Source organism: Orcinus orca, chromosome 1, assembly GCF_937001465.1.
Source record: "Orcinus orca chromosome 1, mOrcOrc1.1, whole genome shotgun sequence".
Taxonomy (NCBI): Eukaryota; Metazoa; Chordata; class Mammalia; order Artiodactyla; family Delphinidae; genus Orcinus; species Orcinus orca.
The window spans coordinates 99,275,054-99,295,971 of NC_064559.1; the positions used below are offsets into that span (position 1 = coordinate 99,275,054).

Below are 20,918 nucleotides of genomic sequence, written 5' to 3' on the forward strand. Positions count from 1 at the left end.
GGGGTGGGGGCGGGGTCGCTCAAAAAGAGGACAGGGTGGCTGGGGAACCTCTTTGCCCAGCCTGGGTCCAGGGCGACAGAGTGCAGAGTATTTCTCGGCCTCCTTGTTTTCATATTCTTTCCTCCTTCCTACTCAGGACCCGAATCTGATGTCTTGAAAAGCTTCTCATGCCAGCTTTGTCTTCACTGACTAAAGGGGTTGAGTTGGGGTCTTTCAGGACACCCTACCTCCCCACTCCATCCTCACTGTCTTGGAAATCATCTCCAAGAGCAAATGGCCTCAAGGAGCTCCAACACAAAGGAATTTGTCGCTTGGTATTTATGCTGCCCAGAGAAAGCAAAGAATTAGAGAGATTAATCAGGGCCTTTCCTAAAAGAATCCATTTATCTGGCCTGACCTAAATATTTTAAGCAAAAGGGTGTTTAGGTACAGTTGAGTGGAGGATGGTCTAGTCACTTGGTAGAATAAATGTAACTGTGGCAAAACTAGAAGTGGGCCCCTCTGCATTTATTACTTCTCCCCATCCCGACAACTCCCCCCCCATCCCTCCACCCACCCCCCGCATTCCAGAACACAGGGCAGGACCACTGGACAAATGACCTCGTACTGACTCCCTTTGCCTGTGTAAATTTAAAATTTCCTCCCAGGAGCTGATTTTATAGCTACAAGATTATGATTCAATTATATATTACATGGGAGAAATATTTGGGAATTCAAACTAAAACAATTGGGCTTCCGAGAGTCCAGAGTGCCTATGTCTTCTTCCTGGTTTGGAGGAAAGAGAGATTAACGGCCTTTTTGCTTTTTTCAGCTGTTTGAAATCTGGTTTTTTGGAGCGGGGGTGTGCAGCTGGAGACAGGATTAGGAAGAAAGGGAGTGGGTTTGGGGCAGGCACTATTAATCCCTAACACCACACCGTATTTCCCAGTGACAGCACTCTGCCTAGGTGCCTTCCTTTGATCCTCCAACACTGTGAGGTCGCTGTTATTAACCGCATTTTACAAACAGGAGCTACGCATTCAAATGAGTTGCTAATGTCACTCAGTGGTTTCAAATCCAATACTTTCTCTACTTCTCTACTCTACCATGCTTGCCTGAGGGAAGGACTAGAGAGGGTGAAGTAGGTAGACTGAGATGGGAATGAGCTAAGAAGGGAGGGAATCTGTGCATCAGCGGAGAGGGAAACCCCACTGTGAGATGCAAGGCCTGGTTGTGAGCATGGGCTGACTTTTTTTTTTTTAACTTTTCATGTAGTTAGCTGGAAATGTGTATTTGGGATCTGCTGAGCAGATCTGCTGATCTGCTCATCCACAGGAGACTTCAAACCTATATTATTAGCCACACCATTTGGCTTTATATTATTATTGTTGTATCCCATTAATGCGTTGGACCACAGGATCTCCGAAGGAGAATAGAGGGCCTGAGGGCACTGGTGGGTTGAGGGTTTACCTCCTACAAAACAAGCACCTCAATGGAAAGGGGGAATAGGAGGCAGGAGCGATGTGGGAGTGAGGGTTTTTGTCTGCCTCATGCGTACATACGGTGTGTGGGTGTGTGGATAGGGTTGTCAGGAGAATGATGGGTGACAGTATCTGTGGGCCGTGTATGTCTGCTTATGAGGGTGAGAAACCGAGTGATGTGTGACCTGGTATGAGATTGGATGTGCGTGATCCATGGTGGGTAGGAAGCTCAGATGTGAGATTAGGGATTCCTGGCTACATATAGCTATAAAGCCACTAGAGGAAGAGACACTCTGGGATCTGGAGGGTTTTACCAAATGCAGACATCACAGTGACACCACTGAGTCCTGCCTTCTGCCTCCCCCAACCTTTATACCAGATAGCATTTCCTCCAGCTAAACCCAATAGGAGAACCGATGGAATGGGGATGCGTGGAGGCTGGGTTGAAAGGGGCACAGAAGGGCCTTACCAATTTCTCTTTTGTATCATCACGTTTCTGTGTCCAAGAATTTTTAGTTCTGTTCTTCGGATCTTGCTACATCCACCTATTCCTACTGGAAAACAAATTTTAAGCTAGGTTCTTTACCTATTTCTCTCCTCATCCCTTTATCCCAATACCTTCCCCTATTGAATTATGAGTCCAGGAGTTCAAAGGAAATTTTCTTCTAAATATTTGTCTCAAGTTTTACATTTTCACTCACACCCTCACCCGGGGCCAAAATTTTCCCAATCCGGGCATCAAAAAAGATTTTGTTGAAAGGTCCTTACAATAACAGGAATCAACACAATCAGAAAGGCTAGGGAATGAAAGAGAATGAGCAAATGTAACTGAACCAAGGTCTATGTTTAGGTGCCATTATTAACCAGCCTCAGATCAGATATTTGTACAGTGGGGGTAAGAATTTATATCCTCAGGGTTGTTACATGGAGCAAATGAAGAATTCTATATAAAAGATCTTATATGTTATGATACCCACAGGTAAAGAGGAATTCTTAGATTGCAGAGTAGCTAAAGGCTACAGTTTGAAATGACTGTTTGAAAGCATGTGATTGATCTCAGAGTGCCAAAGGACAGCTTTTTGGCACATTCTCGACTGAGGATCTCAAAACACTTAAACTTGAGAAAATTCCTCCTCCTTTTCAGCTTTGGAGTTGAGGAGGGACTCTTGGGACCTGAGGAAGCAGTGTCTGAAGCCTGGGGAGAGGAGGAACAGACCCCGGGAAGCCTGTTAAGGGAAGTGGCTGGAGTCCACGTGGCAGAATGACCATTGTATTTTTTTCTCCTTAATGGATCTTACCATGTATTGGTAAGAGTACTTAAGATTGGTAAACTGACTTATGTAGATAAAGAGCTATGTCTGTGTAAATGATAATTCCAAATTTATTCCATTAAGCTTCTGGAGTTACTAAAAAGAGTTTATTAAATTAAAGGACCAGTTAGGTAGTGGGTATAATTAACGAACCAAAGAGAGTTCTGTCTATCAGTATGCAGACTTTTCTTCATCGTTGAAAGACTTTAAGAAGGGGTGTTTTCGGGGACTTCCCTGGCGGTCCAGTGGTTAAGACTCCGTGCTTCCAATGCAGGGGGTGCAGATTCAATCCTTGATCTGGGAATTAAGATCCCACATGCTGCGTAGTGCAGCCAGAAAAGAAAAAGGGGGAGGGGGTGTTTTCTGTCTTCTTGTCTCCCAACCCCCCACCTTCCCAACCACTGACTCTTTTTTTTTTTTTTTAAATATTTATTTATTTATTTGGTTGTTCCGGGTCTTAGTTGCTGCATGTGGTCTCCTTAGTTGTGGCATAAGAACTGTTAGTGGCGGCATGCATGCGGGATCTAGTTCCCTGGCCAGGGATCGAACCCGGGCCCCCTGCATTGGGAGTGTGGAGCCTTAGCCACTGTGCCACCAGGGAAGTCCCCCAACTGCTGACTCTTGATTCCCAAGGGTGATAACTCACCAGAGAGCACAGGCCCCTCTGCATTCTTCCACATCTGGAAGTCCTTCTGAGGCCTGTACTTCCCAAGGTTTGGGAGTTGGAATACTGATATTTATTTCTTCACCTCCTTTCCACAGTGATGTTCTGGGGACCTTTGACCTTTCCATCTTCCTTCCTTTGCTATTGAGACCTCAGAGATCTTGAGTGGTTAGAACACTGTCTCATTCGGAGGCAGGGTGTACCAACTTCCTTAGCTGTTAAATGAGTTTAGGTTAATGCTTTAAAATCATTGGAGGGAAAGAGTAGACGAAACCATAGAAACATTCTCAGAACTTTGAGGAGAATGAGGAACAGGGCTGTGGAAGGTAAGTGTGGGCCAGGGCATATTTAGATAGGAGAGAGGTAAGAGAAAAAGGGGAACCCTTCCTTGCCACCCAGGCTCTCCCAGGGCTCAGAATGACACCCCCCCCTCCTCTTGCCCTAATCCCCCCATTAAGGCTGCTCTGAGTTTGTTATGACAGCGGCTGAAGGCAGCTGAATTGCTGTTTGCTGTGTCTGCTAATTGGACTGAAGGGTTGGAATCTGGACACTGAAAGAGACCATTGTTGCTGTTTACCTTCCACAACTGCCTCCCTGGGGACCTTCTGGGTGAAGGAGAACAGCACGCCCTCAGGGTCATTGCACCCATTCCCTGTCTCTGCACAAGGGACTGGGGTGGGGGGAAAGTTCATCTCATTGCCTTGGAATGGTTTGAGCTCCCACAGCACAGAAGAGACAGGCCCAACACCTAAGTCGGTCTCCAGGCCAGGCATGGGGCCATTGGGAACTCCTAGGAGAGGGGAGGTTATATGTTTGTCCTTCTCCTCCCTCTTCATTCCCTTCTCCAGGGGGCCTGGCATTGCCCCTTCCTCCAGCTGCTCAGGCTTAACCCCTGAAATTTTTCTTATTTGCTTTCTTCCAGACCAGGGATTCTCAACTTGGTTATGCAGTAAAATCACCTAGGAAACTTTTTTAAAAATACCGATATTTGGGTCCAGCGTATCCCAGAGTGTCTGAGAATGAGGCCTAGGCATCAGTATCATTTAAAAGGCCCGTTGGTGTTTCTAAATGTGCATTTAAGGTTAAGAACCACTGATATAGGCTCATCTCTCTGCCTGGGAAACACACAAACACACACACACACACACACACACCTGTGCACATGCAAGCAGGCACACACACACCCTTTCCTACTTTCCCTACCTTTCTATTACCCCCCCCACAAGCTCCTAAGAGCCATAATACTATCAGGCAGATTGTGTATCTTCCTCATCTTTATTACTAGATTCCTCGTAGGAGTCTTAGAATTTAGGATGGAATTTCGAAGTCTGTAACCTGTCCACTACTTCAGCCTGAGCTCTACCCCAAGGGCAGAAACTATGACTCCATCTCCATGTGGATTTCCAAGTAGGATCCAGATGAGGACTGATCTAATCCGGGACACTTAAATCATTAGGGATGAAGGAGTGTGAGTTTCAGAGTTTCATTGACTCTTGATCTCTTCCTCCCCCAAAGTAGTATTGGCTATTTGGAGATCTTCAGGGAGGAGAAACTGTCTTCAGAAATACATCTGTCCCTTTCCTTGCTGTTTCCAAATGTTTCTGCTTCTTCTCTTCCCTTTAGCTTCTCCTCTGGGGTGGGTGGGTGGGATCTCCACCACCCTCCCGCCCTCTTTCCTCCACAAGGGCACCAGAGCCGTATCCAGCACCACGGACAGCTCCCAGGCGGTGAGTGCGGTGGCTGTGCTGACCCCCTTCGGGAGGGTTAGGAGGGGATCCTGTCTGCACGGTTATATAGCAAAGACTCTAGAATTTTTAATTTTGGCGAGTTGTTTGCAGGCAGCTGTTGAGTCTCAGGGAGAGGAAGAGGCTGAGGGCAGTTGCCATTCCGTCTCCAGGAAACTGGGTTTGTCCACCTTGGGGAGTCTGAATGAGAGGGCTTCAGCAGTAGGGAGGTTGAGGGTTAAATTTCAGGAAGAATTTAACCTAAGCTCATGTAAGGTACAGAGTGTATGGATCAGGCAGCGCCTTAGATAGCATCAGCTCTATAGCCCTCATTCTACAGATTCCCAAGAGAGTGCAAGAGGTATGACCAAGGTCACTCAGCTGGTTAGTGGAAAGCCCAAGATCCAGGCTCCCGGTTTCCAGCCTGGCCGTCTTGTTGTGTCTGATACCTCCTTAAGGAGTCTCCCTGCCTGAGTTGGGTGGAGCAGCCCTATTGCAGGTAGGTAGAGTTCACAGGTTGCCCCCATACAAAAGACAGGATTCATGTCCAGACATGTGAGGTGTGTCCACACAAGCCAGGAAGAGATGGAACTGACTGCTCTCTCTGTCTGAGAAGGCTGGGAAGGGAGGCCTCAGAGAGAAGCACAGGGGAAGGCATACCTAGCAGTAGCTGGTAAGCCCATGGGAGACAAGGCAAGGGGGCAACAACCTGCCAGGGCAAAGAGGCCAGTGGATGGCCACAAGGAGTCTCCAGAGGCCGGCAAGAGTCACGCAAACTGGAATGGGGCCTGGGAAAGGCCCTTCTGTGTGCCCAGTCCTGCTCCCCCAACACCGCAAGCCTGGAAACAAAGGGACCATTCTTTCTAGGATTTGATGCCGCCATCTCCGGCTGGCAGTGCCAGGTGGTGGGGGCATCAGGGGGTGTCAATCCATTATCCCTCCCAACTCTCTAGGTCCTCTGGGGCTGGATGTTGGGGAGGTGGGTGTTCCATGCTATGTTGCCATGGCAACCACCCCAACCCCCACCTTCCAAAGCACAAAGAGAGACAGCTTGCACCCCCCCACCCCCCCACCCAGGAAGAACCTGGGTCTGGTTGGGAATCTTCCCTTGGGAATCCTCCTTTCTGATGCACAAGCCATTGCATGCATAAGCATCACCCTCTTTTCAGCTGAAGGTTCAGCCATCAGCAGACCATACAGGCAGGGAGGCTGGTACATCCAGAGTCTCTGGGCAAGGTTGTATAAGTGAGTCCCTTGTACTTAACCCTGTCTCCTTCCAAGCTCTCCTGTCCCTCACCTATAGCCAAGGCCATCCTAGGCCTTCTCAGCTGAAGCAACGGTGCCTTCCCCTACTCTTTCCCAGAAGTGAAGGACACCTCACTACCCCCAGCAAGCCCCCAGGCTGTGGGAACAGAGAAGATGGGGTCATTCCTGCCACCCTCCATCTGTACCCTCCGCCATTACTCATTAGGCATTCTGCCCCCTCCTTCCGCTTGTTAAGCCTGATTTGCATACATTTGCATAATACAACTCATTTGCATTCCAGGAGGCTCTTGGTAGGAGCCAGGAAAAATGGGGAGGGGGGTTGGAGAAGAGAGAAAAGGGGAGAGATTTTGTTTTCATCAAAGTGTATGTGTTGGAGGGGGAGGTGGCAGGAAGAAGACAGAAATAAAAACTCACACTACTTTCTTTCTTCCCTTCTGCCCTCCCTCCCTATGCTAGACTCAAATGCCAAAGAGAGATGCCAAGGGGCCGGCTTTTCTGTCCTTTTTTGTCTTGCTTCCTCCGGCCTTGGCTCCCTAGCCTGGCCCCCCACCTTGTTGGGCTCAGGCTTCAGAAAGAAAGGGGCAAGGGTAGGAGGCAAGCTGTGGGAACGGAAGCAGAGGGAGAGAGGGAGGCCACCATCTTAGGTAGCTGGCGCCTATAAAATGGCCGCCTCTGACAGGTGTGGGCTGAGAGCCAGCCTTGGTTGGTGGACAGGGAGGGAGGTGAGACCATAAGAAGGACTTTCTGGCTGACCAGGAACATTGTTGAATCTTCCTACTAGTGGAATTGTGAGAAGAGGATGGGGAGAGAAGGAAGGAGGGAGAGATGAGGGATGGCAGCCCCAGAAGAGACATGAACCTCACATACGATCAGAGGTGGTAGAGAGGCCTCTGTGTTGAGTTTAGTTCCAGACCCCTCATGGGTGCCAGTGGTTAGAGAAATTGGAGGACTGTGAAGAGTGTAAAAAAAAAATACAGGAAGAATCAGAACTGGGAGTATCAGCAGGAAAAGGAGGGGGAGAGGGTAAGGTGTGGGCAGGCAGGATTATCTGTCAGTTTGAGGGTTTCTCTGGGGTCTGTGAAGGGCTCCTCGCTATGTACTTGAGGTGAAGTTCCAAGTCTTCTCTCCTCAGCCCATCAGTCTGGCTTCCACCTTCATAACTGGTGAAACCTGTGCCCTCTCCAGCCTCACACAGACTCTTCAACTGGACCAAATGGCCCTTGCTCAAGCCTGGTGACCTCTGTGGAACATTTCCTACTGATATCCATTTCATACTGATGTCTTCTCCTGTGGCCTTTGGTTCTTCTGTTAGATCCCTGATTATTCATTCTGGGTTCTAGTCATTCAGTCCTCTGGGTAGATCAGTTCTCCAGTCAGAATTGTTTCCCAAAGTTCTGCTATCAGCTCTTTTTTTTTTTTTTTCCTTTCCACTCATGCTCTTTCACTTTTATCATTTCAACCATCATTTGGAATTATAAACGCTCACTCATTTCTCTAAACTCCAGATTTGCACCCTAACTACTGTGGTCCTGTCATTAGCTCCCAGATCAGACTGGAGTGGTGCATCTGATTGGCTAAGCCTGGACCGCATGACCAGGCCCTAGCTGCAAGGAAACCAGGGAAAGTACCTGTGCTTTTGGCTTCTGTAGTGGCTTATAAGTACAACCTCCCTCCAAGACTCATGAGATGGCCATTCCCCAAACATAGGGAGGGCATTCAGATGCTTACTCACTCAGCATTGTGCTTTAAGTCTTGAGCTACATTCCTGCTTCCCCACCTCTATCAATAGCATCCTTAAACTTCTAGGTCCTCAGGTGCAAATCCTGAGCATTATCCTGGATTTGCCTTCTTCCTTTCCCCTTCATCCAGATCAGTCACATCAGAGCCCATCACTTCGTCCTCAGTAGCGCTTCTCACATCCATGCCTTCCTTTCCCTTACCCATATCTCCAGGCATTTATTGGGTGCCTACTGTGTGCCAGATGCTGTGTTGAAGAGGAAGGTGAAAGCTGCTTTGAGGGCCTAGCAGCCTGGTGGGGGAGGCAGAAATGAATAATTACAAGACAGTGTAAAGGCTGCTGTCCTGAAGACTTATACAAGGTGCTGTGGCCGCATGGGGGCCGGAGCCCTGGGACACCTTAGGTGAGTTAAGGAAGGCTTCCCGGAGGGAGCCAAAAGATAAGTGATAAAATAAAGGGGATAAAAGTGATCAAAGTTAAGCAGGGGCTAACAGTCTAAGGCGGCTGACGAAGTGCGTGGTGGAGAGTGGACAGCGTATGTGAAGGCAAGGAGGTAGGGAAGAGCGTGTTGTGTCAGGCGACTAGCGTGTCCCTCGGAGGGAGTCTGACTGGGAGGAGATGGGAAATGGAGGCAGAAGTTCGGTTATTAGGAGGCTTATGTGCTTCACCAGGGAGACTGGATTTGATGGGGGTACTGGGCAGTTAGCTGACAGCCTCAGAGGTGCTGAGTGCAGAGTATGGCTCGGGGACAGCACATAACCACCCCCAGGATGAAAGGAAACCCGAATCTAGCTGCCCACTGAGCCCAGCACCAACCAGATACTTAACTGGCTCTTGGCTGGTTCTGAACAAAGAGAGGAATGTGAAAGGAGTGGGAGCCACCTGAAGAAGGGTCTCTGCCTCGCCCCCTCTAGAATCACCCTCACTCCTCTCGGCCACACACACCTGCACGGTCGGGCAGGCTCAGGGGAGCTCCCTGGGAAGAGACGTGGAGAAGCCAAGGTTGGTCCCCAGCACAGTGAGTGCCCTGAGGTCAGGACAGGAGATGGACCTCTGGGGACTGGAGTGAAGAACAGAGAAGTTCAGTCCTGGAAACTTCCTGGAGGAGGGAGCGGGAGAAGGGGTAAGGGAGGGTCCAGGGGTGGGCCAAGGCTCTGAGGAGATTCTTCCTAGAGAAGGGGTGAGAGGCTGGAGAGACAGCTGAGGAGATGACGATGCCACTGCCGGCCACTAGGGTGGAATGTAAGTGGGTGTGCCGCCTACCGCCCCTCCCCCAGGCGCAGCCTCTGCACAAAGACCTCTCTGTGAGTAGCTGTGGAAGTGGCCATGTCAGGTGCGGGGGCTTAGCTCCCAGGGCCCACTGGGAGTGGGCTGGAATGGGGTTGGAGGAGGGGAGGGTGAGGGGTGGCCTCAAGCTTTAGCCAGGTCCTGGCAGGAAACAGAAGCTGAGATTTGGCCAGGTCTCACAGTGAGGCCATCCATGGTAGAGCCGTTCCCAGGACAGGCTCCTCTCCAGCACCAAGGCTCTGCCCCTGCTCCCTCCCCATGTCTTTCCAGGTGTATTTCCGATCCTGCCAGGCCTGTCTAGCCTCCCTTCCCCAACTGTACATGCCCTCCCATAGTACCTCTGCGGCTGGCCCCGCCCGGAGCCTCTCTCTTCTTCCAGTGTAAGAGTCCCCTCCAGCTCTGCACAGAGCTCCCTGTCCAGGGAGGGCTATGTTGGGATCAAGACTGACCAGAGCCCAGAAAGGAGTCCAAGGTCCCCTCGGTCTCCACACCCAGGGGAGGTTTCTCTCCTTGCCTGGCCTCAGTGTCACTTATGCTAAGTGGCAGTGTGGGTAGACCTTCTCCCCTACCTCCAACCCTCCGTTGGGTACACCGTCCCTGCTAATAAAAGTTTGGATTTGGGGCACTGGAAGCGGTAGAATGACAGTGGACACACCTCAGCTGGCAGGTTGCTCACAGATTTGATAGAGGGGCTCCGGCCATAGGAAGAACAACAAAAGAAGGAGGTTTTGGTTTTCGACTCTGGAATAGGACAGGCTGGTCAAGATACAAATTCTATCTTCCCTCCCTTACTAGCTGGGTGGCCTTAGGCAAGTCACTTAACGTCTTTGGATCCTAACTTCCTTCCACGGTTATCCTGAGGATCAAATATGTCGGTGTGGATGAAAGGCTGTGTGCAGATGTCCAGTGCCCATTCTAAATGCTGAGGGACACAGAGTTAGAGGGGCCATGATAGGCAGATGGGGACAATCCAGGAAGGCTTCCAGAGTTTGGAAATGAGGGAGTGGGTTGCTGGGGAGGAGAGTGAAGGGACTCTGGGTGCAGAACGTGATGAAGCCCTGTCTGGGAAGCGTGGCTGGGCTCCGTGGACTGGCTGGAGCTCTCTGGTCTCAAGCAGGTGAGCATCTTGTTGAGACAGGTTTGGGAGGCACTTGTTTTTAACAACTGTGTGGTGAAATGGGCTCCATGACCACGGCTTCTTTCGTCCTTCTCAGGAAGAACTTCCCACTGGCCCTGTGTGAATACTGTCCAGCCATTCCGGGAAGAGAGGAGGGGTGGAGTGAAGCTCGATTTCCCTTCATTGTCCTAACCTACTCTGCTCCCTCGTCTCAATGCTCTCCAGAGGGAACCTTAGCCAGACATTGTGACCCTCCACTGAATGAGGACAAAATGGTACCTCCAAGCCTTGCCACTTAGGACCCTCCCAAGTCCCTGATTTTAAGGTTCCTCAGCACTGTCAGGAGTGAGCTAAATTCAGACCAGTTTAGACCTCTCGGCTGGTGGGCCAGGGAGACTTTGAGCAGGAGGGTCTTTTGTCTCTGAGCAGTCATCCCTTGTTGTACAAGCAAGAGTCTCGAGGAGGAATCCCCACAGATAGCAATGGAGCCTTTAGGCCTGGAGGGAAGGGACAGGCTGAGGCTGGCATATGGAGGGAGAGTCCTGGGCACAGGGTCATGAGCTTCACCCAGCTGGGGCTACCTTCTGCTGGGTTTGTCCATCTGGCACCAGCTGGCTTCCCGGCACTGCCCCCGCAACCAACCAGACTCCTTCTTCTGCTGTTACCATGGCAATTGGCTGCCATCTTGTACTTGGGGCACTATCTCATATCTGGATTTTCCCATGGGGTTCCTGGAGGATGGGAGATAGGTCTCCAGGGGATTTATCTCTCCTCTTGATAGCCACCCAATAAAAAATCATATTAATATATGATTTCTTAAAATAGCCAAAACGAAGGCTTACTTTATGTCAGGCTCTGCTAAATACTCTCTAATATGTTATTTAACGTGGCTAAGAAAGCATTAACGAGACAAAATTTAAGGGGTTCCCACTCAGTTTCCTGTTTCTTTGACAGACTTTTCCTCTCTCCAACCAGGAAATTCCATGATCTTGCTTACTGCTGTCTTGGGAAGTCCTTTCCAGTGTCTAACCAAGATCTGTACTGCTGAAGTACCAGTTCTTTGACCCTTGGCTTGACATGGCTAATTGGAGAGGTAACGAAGGAACTGCCACCCAGCTTTAGTCACTTTATTGAGCTTCCCGGACTCCAGCTGTTGGGATAGGGAAACTGAGACTTGGCCAGATTGGTGAGGGGCCCAAGTGCCCCTTAAAGACTTGGAGGTCCCAAGTCTAAAACCTTTTGTTTAGAGAAGTGGAGTCAGTGTCACAAATGCTTTGAAATTTCCCTTCCTTGCCCCCATCCCCACCCAAAGAGAGAGGCAGGAGCCAGAGACCATTGGCAAGTGATAGTCTTCTAGCTCGGGTGCAGTGGGGGTGGAAGGCAGTCTCCCCCTCCAGCCACTGGGGACGTTCCAGCAGGGTCCCTGAGAGATCCTGGGAGGGTAAGAATTCCCTCCTTCTGTAGCTCAAGCAGAAGGCTGAGAATTGTCACCTTGAGCTAGAGGGGCACCTATAAGGGGCACTGAGCAGGGGCCAGCTTTGCAAGGGAATCCTGAATGAGGAGCAGGTGGAGAGAGAAAGAAGGCCATTCTCAACTGAGGAAGGGTGGGCTGGCAGGGAGGGGCTAGGGATAATTTACGATATCACTGTTCTCCGCCCCGCTTTCCCAGCCCCCACCCTCTTCCCAGCCCCCTGCTACTGTACGGTTGCTAGGAGATGCTCCCTCTGTCTGGAGCTGGGAGGGTGTAACAGGCGGAGACTGTTCCATCTGGACTCCTCCTCCCCCACCCAGAGGAGGGCCCTGCGCTGGGCTTCATCTACCACCCCTTCCCAGGCCCTGACAGACACCAGTTTCCTCTGCTGTTCCCCTAAATCCAGCCAGCCTGGGGCTAGCAGGGTTTCCAGACAGGCTGAGGATCTGGAGCAAGGAGGGGAAAGAGAGCTGTGGAGGGAGATGCTAACAGACTTAGCGGGCACTGAGGGGCAGCTGGCTCACCTCCGGGCCTCTGGGAGCCAGCCCAGGCTGGGAATAGGGCCAGAGGGCGTCAGGGACACAGGCCTCAAGGAGCCCAGGTTTGAGGGAGACTGAGTCCCTACCTTTGGGGAGCTTCCAGTTTGATGGGTGAGGCAGACCTCCCATCCCCACCCCTCCATAGTATGGTCAAGGTCAAGGTTAGGGACTGGCAAAGGTGGGGTTGGGGGCAGGGCAGGGAAGGAGGAGGTGGGACAGGGAGGAAGGAGGCAAGTCTGGAAAGTCTGAGAGTCTAGGTAGGAGGAAGGTGACACTGATCTGAGCAGAGATGGGCAGCGCAGCGGTGTGGCCTAGAATTTCAGAAAGAATTTCTTTCTGAAATTCTCTTCTCAGATTTTTTTTTTTTTTTGCGGTACGCGGGCCTCTCACTGTCGCGCCTCCCCCGCCACGGAGCACAGGGTCCGGACGCGCAGGCTCAGTGGCCATGGCTCACGGGCCCAGCCGCTCCGTGGCATGTGGGATCTTCCCAGACCGGGGCACGAACCCGCGTCCCCTGCATTCGCAGGCGGACTCTCAACCACTGCGCCACCAGGGAAGCCCATCTTCTCAGATTTTAAAGCTGTTGGAGAAGTCGGGTGAGGAGAACTTTGGGGGCTCCCCACTCCGGGTGGGGCAGGAAAGGAATGCTGTGCCCACACTGTGCCTCTGACACCTGCTTTCTGTGCAGCCCCTACTGATTTTATTCTTTCCTAGGCACAGCTTCCCTCCACCCCAGGAAGGAAGGGACTGACCTTGATCTGGCACCCGCTTGCTTGTGTAAGCCCTTTCCTAGCCATTGTCTCAGTTAATCTTCCAACGGTCCTGAAAACTGGTGATACTGTCCCCACTTTACAAAGGCATAATCAGAGCCCCAAGTCACAGGACTAGTAAGTTGGGCTGGGCTTCAAATGGGACTCGGTGGCTCCCACAGCATATGCTGTCTCCCTCCCCTGTGCTGACTTCCTGCAGAACGTGTTCCAAACACAGTCGGAGGGACTGAGAGGAGAGACGGCCAGATGGGGGGGAGGCCTTCTCTGCGTGTTCTCAGGGGAGGAAGGGGCGCTCCTTCTCAGGTGCAGGAGTGAAGTCTGAGGAATGCTGAAACAGTCCTTGCAGGTTAAAGACAGGACTGGGGAAGAGGCCACGGGAGCTGTAGAAGTCAACAAAATCTTCCCAGGTTTGTCCCGAGCCAAGGAAATATGCTTTCTGTCTTCCTGAAGCAAGTGCCCTGGGCCACTGCCTAGCCTCTCACCTGTTTGGGATCTGAGCTCCTGCCCTGGGCATGCCCTCTCTGCCTCCGCCTCCACACACACAACCCCTGCCATGGCCCTGCGTAGAGCACCTAGAAGACGCTCCTAGATTCATCCATTGTCATGGTGGCCCCCTCTTACATGGAGCCCTCCCTGGTCTCTCGCGTTTCCTGGCCACTGGACACTTGCCCTCTGCCTCCTGCTAAGGTCTCCAACCAAAGAGAACCTTTTTCAATCTTGACATTTTTTTTCTCTTCAGACCAAAAAGAAGAACCTACTTCACCCAGCTGGCTTGGGTTCCCTCTGAGAAGCCGTCCTGATTGACTGAAAGATAAGGCTAAACTCTAGCAAGTTGAAGAGCTCTTTCAAGAAGCCTTTGAACCAGAGAGAAGTGGGGAGGCCCTAGCCTCCAGCCTGGGCAGCCCACTGTACCTGGAGCCACCTGGGATAACACTTTGCTTCACCATTGCTCCCAGGTCTACAAGCTGTCCATCCCACCCGTCCTGGTTTCTCCTGTGTTGTCTGAGCTGAGATTCCTCTGAGATGGAAGTCCCATCTCCTGTCTAATAAAGACTCTTGAATACTGACCAACAGTACTAGTGGTAGTGGATGTACCTGGGCAGGGGAGGGGCTGAATGAGAGGAGGGCAGTACCGGGCTCCCTCTAAGACACCAATGCTATAAAAGCCACCATTGCAACAAAAGGGGGAAGCCTCACTAAGACAGAACTCCCATCTGTGGGGGATGGGTTGGGGAGGAAAGATCTCCTTGGCTCCTCCCACCTCTCTGAGCCATCCCAAGGCCCCTGGGAACACCATCCATGATCTGGTCAGTCCCAACTCAGAGCAGTGGGCTGACGCTCCCAGCCAAGGAGGCCCCTAGGTACCACCCCAAGGACCAAGAGGATGGGAGAGGGTGGGGTTGCTCCCCCAGAGTGCCTGTGTGGGAGGTCACTGGATGGCCCTCTGTCTCAGCCACCAAGGGACACATCCTTAGAAATGTCCTCCAGGGTTTGAACAGACCAGAGATAAAGAGCATCCCTGCTTCACGGGGCCACCCACTCCTGCTTCCTCTCTGTCCACCCTCAGTAGAGGCAGAAGGGGATGAATATGCTTAACAAAAGGGATTCAGGTTATACAGCAGGTAGGACTTCCCAACAATACCTGGGAGGGAACCTGAGGGAGCAGGGGAACCACAGCAAGAAGGAACTGTGCTCTTGGCCTTATTTGCCTCATAACACACCTGCATAAAACATGCTCCCCCAAAAGATAGCGCCCCCCCCTCCAATCTCTAGAGAGTTCCTGCTGGAAAGTGTTAGCAGAGTCCAGAGTGCCAGCTCCTTTTAAGCCTTCTACCACTCCCTAAAAAGTCCTTCCTCCCATCTAACAACAATCCCTCCATGGAACTATAGCTGGAATCCTGGGATTTTTCTAAATAAAAAGGCTTAAGATAATACACATGGTTCAATTCCAACAGCACAAGAGGGAAAGTATGCCTCTTACCCTCCCCTGTTCCCAGCCACCCACCTCCTCTCCCAAGAGGCAACCACTGGTGCCTATGTCCTCCCTGAGATACTCTGCGCATCCAAGCACGTATGTCTACACACCCCTCCCCTTCCGTTTAAACACTGACCACAGCAGTTTTAGCTCCTCTAGACCAGGGCTCCTAGCCTCAGGTCAAGATGAACCACAGGGGGATCCTTGCATCTGCTGAAATTGCATACAGAATGCTGGCTAGGCACCTGGGCATGATTTCCAGGAAGAAGGAACACAGTAAGAGCCACCTGTTCTAGCCCAGCTCCTCATTTTACAGAGGAAACTGAGGCCAGAGAGGGGAAGGGCTGTGTCCCGGGTCCTCAGCATGGTGGAGGCCCATGAGGAGAATTCCAAGCTCCCCTAACCTACATTCCAAGGAGCCCCAGGACCCCCCACAAGGACAGGGTCTAGGAGGGCTGATTGAGGCCAAGGATGCGCCCAGGAAAAGGCAGTTCCATTTGTATCACAATCTGGCATATTTAAGGGGCGGAGCCTGGGCTCACCAGGTCAGGCAAGTGCTTCTGAAGTTCCCAGACCTACTTTCAGGATCCTTCCAACTGCGCAGCCTTGCAAGGACCCATTGCAGCCCTGGGGTCAGCCCCCAGAGGAGGAGGAGGGGGTGAATGGAGACCGGGTCTGGCCTGGGTTCAACAAGAAGGAAGTTGCCCAGGTCTGCCCTCCCCCTCCCCCTGCTTTTGTTTGGACCCTGGAGCCTCAGCATCAACCTTCTATGGCTTCCTTACCCTCTGGGTTTTGGGGGTCCTGGGCAGGGAAAAGCAGCCCTCTGCCTCCATTAGCGGCCTGGCCTCCTGGCTTGGAAGGGAGGCTCCTGGTGAAGGAGCTGGGGCGGCACGAGGAGGTGGGAGGAAGGACTTATCTGAGCACAGGAAAAGAAAGCCGGACACTAGTGACAGCAGGTGGGAGAGGAGCCACAGAGGGTGGGCTGCCTTTTGGAAACAGAAAGGCCCAGACCCAGACAGGGGCAGAAGGGGTGGGGAGGGACCCCTCCCTCGACAGGGATGCCAGGACTAGGCTGGGAGTGTCCAGGCAGACACTTAAGAATCTGCTCTCAGAGTCCCACTGAGCATATGCAGATGAGGTCTGTCTGTATGCAAATGAGACCGTCTGTATGCAGATGAGGGAAGAGGGCATTCTCTTCTCAGGGTTACCATAGAGCCCATCCCTACCCCCTTCCCTCAGGGCCCCAGGTGCAGGGCAGCCTGCGAAGAGGCCAGGCCTGGGGAGGAGCAACCTGCAATAGAAGGTTAGACTTTGGGAAGAACTTACCAAAGGAAAATGGCCAGTCCTGTGAAATGAACTGTAGAGGAAATGAGGAATATAGAGGGGCTGCTGAGAGAGCCAGGCAAAAAAGATGGGGGTGGACTGTGAAAGAACATCTCAGTCACCCAGAAGTGCAGGCAGACTGCAGAAAGCTTTGAAAGGGAGGCAGGAAAAAAAAGAATTTCGATTGAGTATCCATTTTGTGCCAGGTCCCACATGGAGTGTCTTCCACTGTCTCACTATTCCCGGTGATAACCCTGTGAGGCCTTTCACAGATGAGGCCCAGACAGACTGACAGGTCCAGGTCACGCAGTTTGCAAATGGCAGGGCCCTGGGCTGTCTGACTCCATGGCAGGCAGCCACGGCTTAGGATCTCCTTACTCCTCCCTTCTGGTAAGCCGCTCCTCCTAACCTGAGGGGAACTGAAGGGCCTTAGGGGTTGGGAGGCTGTGCCTGAGTGAGGAGTGCTGCTGCCCGCTGAGGGGAGGTCTGGCTGGGTCTCAGGCCCAGAGAGGGCCTGCTGAGGGCTGGGAACTGGCGGTGGAAGGTAGGGTGTGGCTGTGAGGGTAGCTGAGTGGGCAGAAGCCGGGAGGGGGACATCAGGGCTGGGAAGGACGCCAGGGATAATACGGTGGGGGAAACTGAGGCCCACAGGGATTGGGAGGATTGCCCTCCTCACTCAGCCGATCCAGGTCCAAGCTGGGCCTGAACCCAAGGCACCGCGCCCCCAGCCCAGGGCCGCTTTCTGGGAATGCAGAGGCTGGGAGTCGGGGCGTCTTGGAGAATAGCCTCTCCTCTTCCTTCGGTGGCCCCTGGTCCCCCACATCCCATGGTGTAGCCAAGGCCTTTGTGGGGAAGCTGTGGGGAAGAGAGGCCCCTTGTTGGCCCATTCATTTTGCTGGAGGCTCGGCCAATGCCAGCCCAGGCACCGGCTGGGCTCTCCTTCCTGGGGGTGCCAGCCGGCCCCCACCCACTGCCACTGCCCGCTCCGCTCCCCAGCTCTGGTGTTTCCTGGAGCCTCAGGGCTTTGGCCCTGGTCCCGGCTGAAGGATGGCGGGGAGCCCCAGCCCCCGCGTCCCCCACACCTCGCCTTTCACACGCTGGCACCAGAGCCGTGGGAACGCTGGACGGCAGCTGGGCACCGGTGCCCGGCTCTGCCCACCCCCAGCCCGGCCGACCTCAGAGAGGGGAGAGGAACAGGCTGCCCCAAAAAAAGCCCCCTCCGGGATGGGGCCCTAGAAATCCTTAGCACTAATTATGAATCTGGGGACAAACAAGGCATTTGCAAGTCAATTAGTGACAGAACTTTCCCAGGAAAGAGCTTCATCCAGGCTCAGCTTCAGACAGGGCCACATGCTGGGTCATCTTGTCCCTCCCCCTGCCTCTGCCCTGCTCAGAGCTCAGGGACAGAGGCCGCCCAATGTTCTGCCAGTCCCTACGTGGCGGAGGGTCTCAGAGCCCTGATGGGCAACGAGGGGCGGGAGGGCAAGGCTGCACTCTGCTGAGGTCAGCTGGAGGTCACTATAGCGCTGCCACCAGGAGACGTCCCGTCAGGGCCCTGGCCTCAGTTCCACCTGTGACAGAACCTGGCTGCTCCTGCATGGAATTGCCAAGGAGACAGCTGGCCCGGACAGGGTGGCATGGATGGGTTGACAGGAAAATAGAAGTCATTGTGAAAGGGTCGGGGGGGAGATGCTACCCGGAGGACACAAAGAAACCAGGACAAGAGGAGACCAAGGCAGAGACAAGTGGTCCCAGGCATCTCAGCTCGTGCCCAGGCAGGAGGCACATTATCCGAGGGGGCGCAGCCACACACATGGGAACGTCAGGCGGACTAGCCGGCCATCTGGGGCCACTTCCCGTAGAGAGGGCGACAGAGCCCGTGAGGCGGCCGCTCCCAGGAGGGGAGGCCTTTAGCTGGGAGAGGGGCTCTCTGCTGAGAGGACCCCTTAATTGGGGGAAGAGAGTGAGGGAAGGGGCTATTTGGGGCAAAAGCCCTAGAGCCAGCCTCGCCATCTGAGGGAGATTAAGGGATTATAATTAAAATGCGTTTGAGGGACTCCAAGCAGGTGGGTTGGGGCTGGTGCTAACGATCTAATTGCTGCCTTTAGCCAGGGCTTTCGCCAGGGCCTGGCTGCTGGGGCTCGGTAATGAGTGGGGGGTGGGTTCCTTTTAAAGGAGGATGGGTGAGAAGAGGCGGAGTTGAGGGGCCAGGAGGGGCAGTCTTTCTCTCCACTGTGAACACCTCAGCTCACAGGGTCCTGTGCCCCGGCGAGGCTCCCCCTACTGCCCTTCCTGAGAAACCAAGGGGAAGGCTGCGGTTCAGTGGAGTTCTGGGAGCCTGGAGAAGAATCTGGGGGGCCAGGAGTGAGCAAGGAGGATACTGACGTTCCCACAGAGAGAGGACATTGAGACGGGGATGGTTAGGGTGTCCTGGGAACAGTTACAACGCCAACACGAACTGCAAACGTACTCTGTGTCGAGCATTGTACAAAACACTCTATAAACTGATTTCACCCTCACAACCATGGTAAAGTAGGTCTCCCCCTCGGGACTAGGGCTGGGCCCAGCCCCCTGGCTAAGCAGACGCCAGGGGTCCCACTGGCCAGGGGTGGCTCCTTTCTAGGAAGGGACGGATGAACAAACCCTCTCTAGACTCTGAGAGACCTCAGGCTGAGGGGCAAGAGCATGCAGGTTGTAGCCCAAAGACCCCGGACTCTGGGAGTCCAGCCTGACTGAGGTGGTGCAGACCCCCTCCTGCCTCGCATGCAGAAGGCACACTAGGGACCTGGACACACATCAGGTGTCACACCGCTAAGCCTTTGCATATGCTGTTCCCTCTCCTTGGAAAGCCATCCCTTCTGCTCCGTTTCTGCCCTTCTGAGAGATCTTCCTCTCCCCTGCAACCCCTAGATCCCCTAAGGGGTAAGGGTTCTCTCTGGCCGCCTAGAGCCTGGCTGAGAAGGTGCTTACCACGCATTTAGGAAACAGATGAATGGCCTGGTGAGGGGCCGGTGTTTACTTTTATAACTAAATGTCTGAGCAGCTCTGGGAGGATACAGGAGAGACCAGAAACATTAGTTGCCTCTGGGATGGGAACTGCGTGGTGGAGACCCGGATGCAGGAGGGAAACTTTACTGTGTGGTACACCCTTTTGGGCCTCTAAAGTTTTATGCCCTTAAAGTGAAGACATTACTGGGGACCTCCCTGGTGGTCTGTGGTTAAGACTCCTCGCTTCCACTGCAGGGGGCATGGCTTCGATCCCTGGTCAGGGAACTTAAATCCCATATGCCACATGGCCAAATAAGTTATTATTATTATTTTTTTTTTGGCTGCGTTGGGTCTTTGCTGAGCGAGCTTTCTCTGTTTGCCGCAAGGGGGGTGCTACTCTTCGTTGCAGCACGGGCTTCTCATGGCGGTGGCTTCTCCTGTTGCGGAGCACAGGCTCTAGAGCACAGGCTCAGTAGCTGTGGTGCACAGGCTTAGTTGCCCCGCGGCATGTGGGATCTTCCTGGAGCAGGGCTCAAACCCATGTCCCCTGCGTTGGCAGGCGTGTTCTTAACTACTGTGCCACCAGGGAAGCCTCAAATAAATAAATATAATTAACATTTTTGCTGTTGTTGTTTGTTTTGTTTGGTTTGGGTTTTTTTGCGGTACGCGGGCCTCTCACTCTTGTGGCCTCTCCCATTGCGGAGCACAGGCTCCGGATGCACAGGCTCAGCGGCCATGGCTCACGGGCCCAGCCACTCCGCGGCATGTGGGATCTTCCCAGACCGGGGCACGAACCCGTGTCCCCTGCATTGGCAGGCGGACTCTCAACCACTGCGCCACCAGGGAAGCCTCAAATAAATAAATAAATAAAATTAACATTTTAAAAAGTGAAGAAATTATTATTCAGAAATAAATCTAACTTAAAATAATAAATACTGCATCTTTTTTGAAAGCTTGGGAAGGACAGTGTTTAACCCCAAAGGCCAGAGCATAAAGAGAACCCCTCAGACTCTTCACTGGGGAGGAAACAGTGCAATTTCAGTTCCTTCCCTCTACCTCCCCCTTCTCTCACCCTGCTCCTGCCTCCTCCCAGGGCCTGGTCCCTGTGCCCCACACTCCGCCGGGTCCTCTAAGAGCATTTCAGTGTTGGCCCAGGGAGCAGAAGCACCCCCTCCCTATCGGGTGGGCATTGCGGGCAGAGCCCCTGGATTCTCACTAGCCCTGCACAGGGCAAGTCACTGAAGCTCCCCAAGCCAGCAGCTGCCCCTGTGAACACACAGTGACGG

General features: G+C 52.9%; 1 long non-coding RNA gene and 1 other non-coding gene across 2 annotated transcripts in view; both read right to left on the reverse strand.

Annotated features, from left to right (window-relative positions):
* Positions 1-365: 365 nt before the first annotated feature.
* LOC125960648 (uncharacterized) lies at positions 366-5,062 on the reverse strand. The gene is made up of 2 exons (XR_007470525.1): positions 3,417-5,062; positions 366-2,014 (listed from the first exon to the last, which is right to left on the reverse strand). It is a non-coding gene; the product is annotated as an uncharacterized LOC125960648 (long non-coding RNA).
* A 12,422-nt stretch (positions 5,063-17,484) lies between these two features.
* Positions 17,485-20,918, reverse strand: part of LOC105748829 (uncharacterized) — a 51,587-nt gene continuing 48,153 nt past the window's right edge. The window contains exon 6 of the transcript XR_007470522.1: positions 17,485-20,481. This is a non-coding gene — a transcript (uncharacterized LOC105748829). The remainder of the gene's footprint in view (positions 20,482-20,918) is intronic.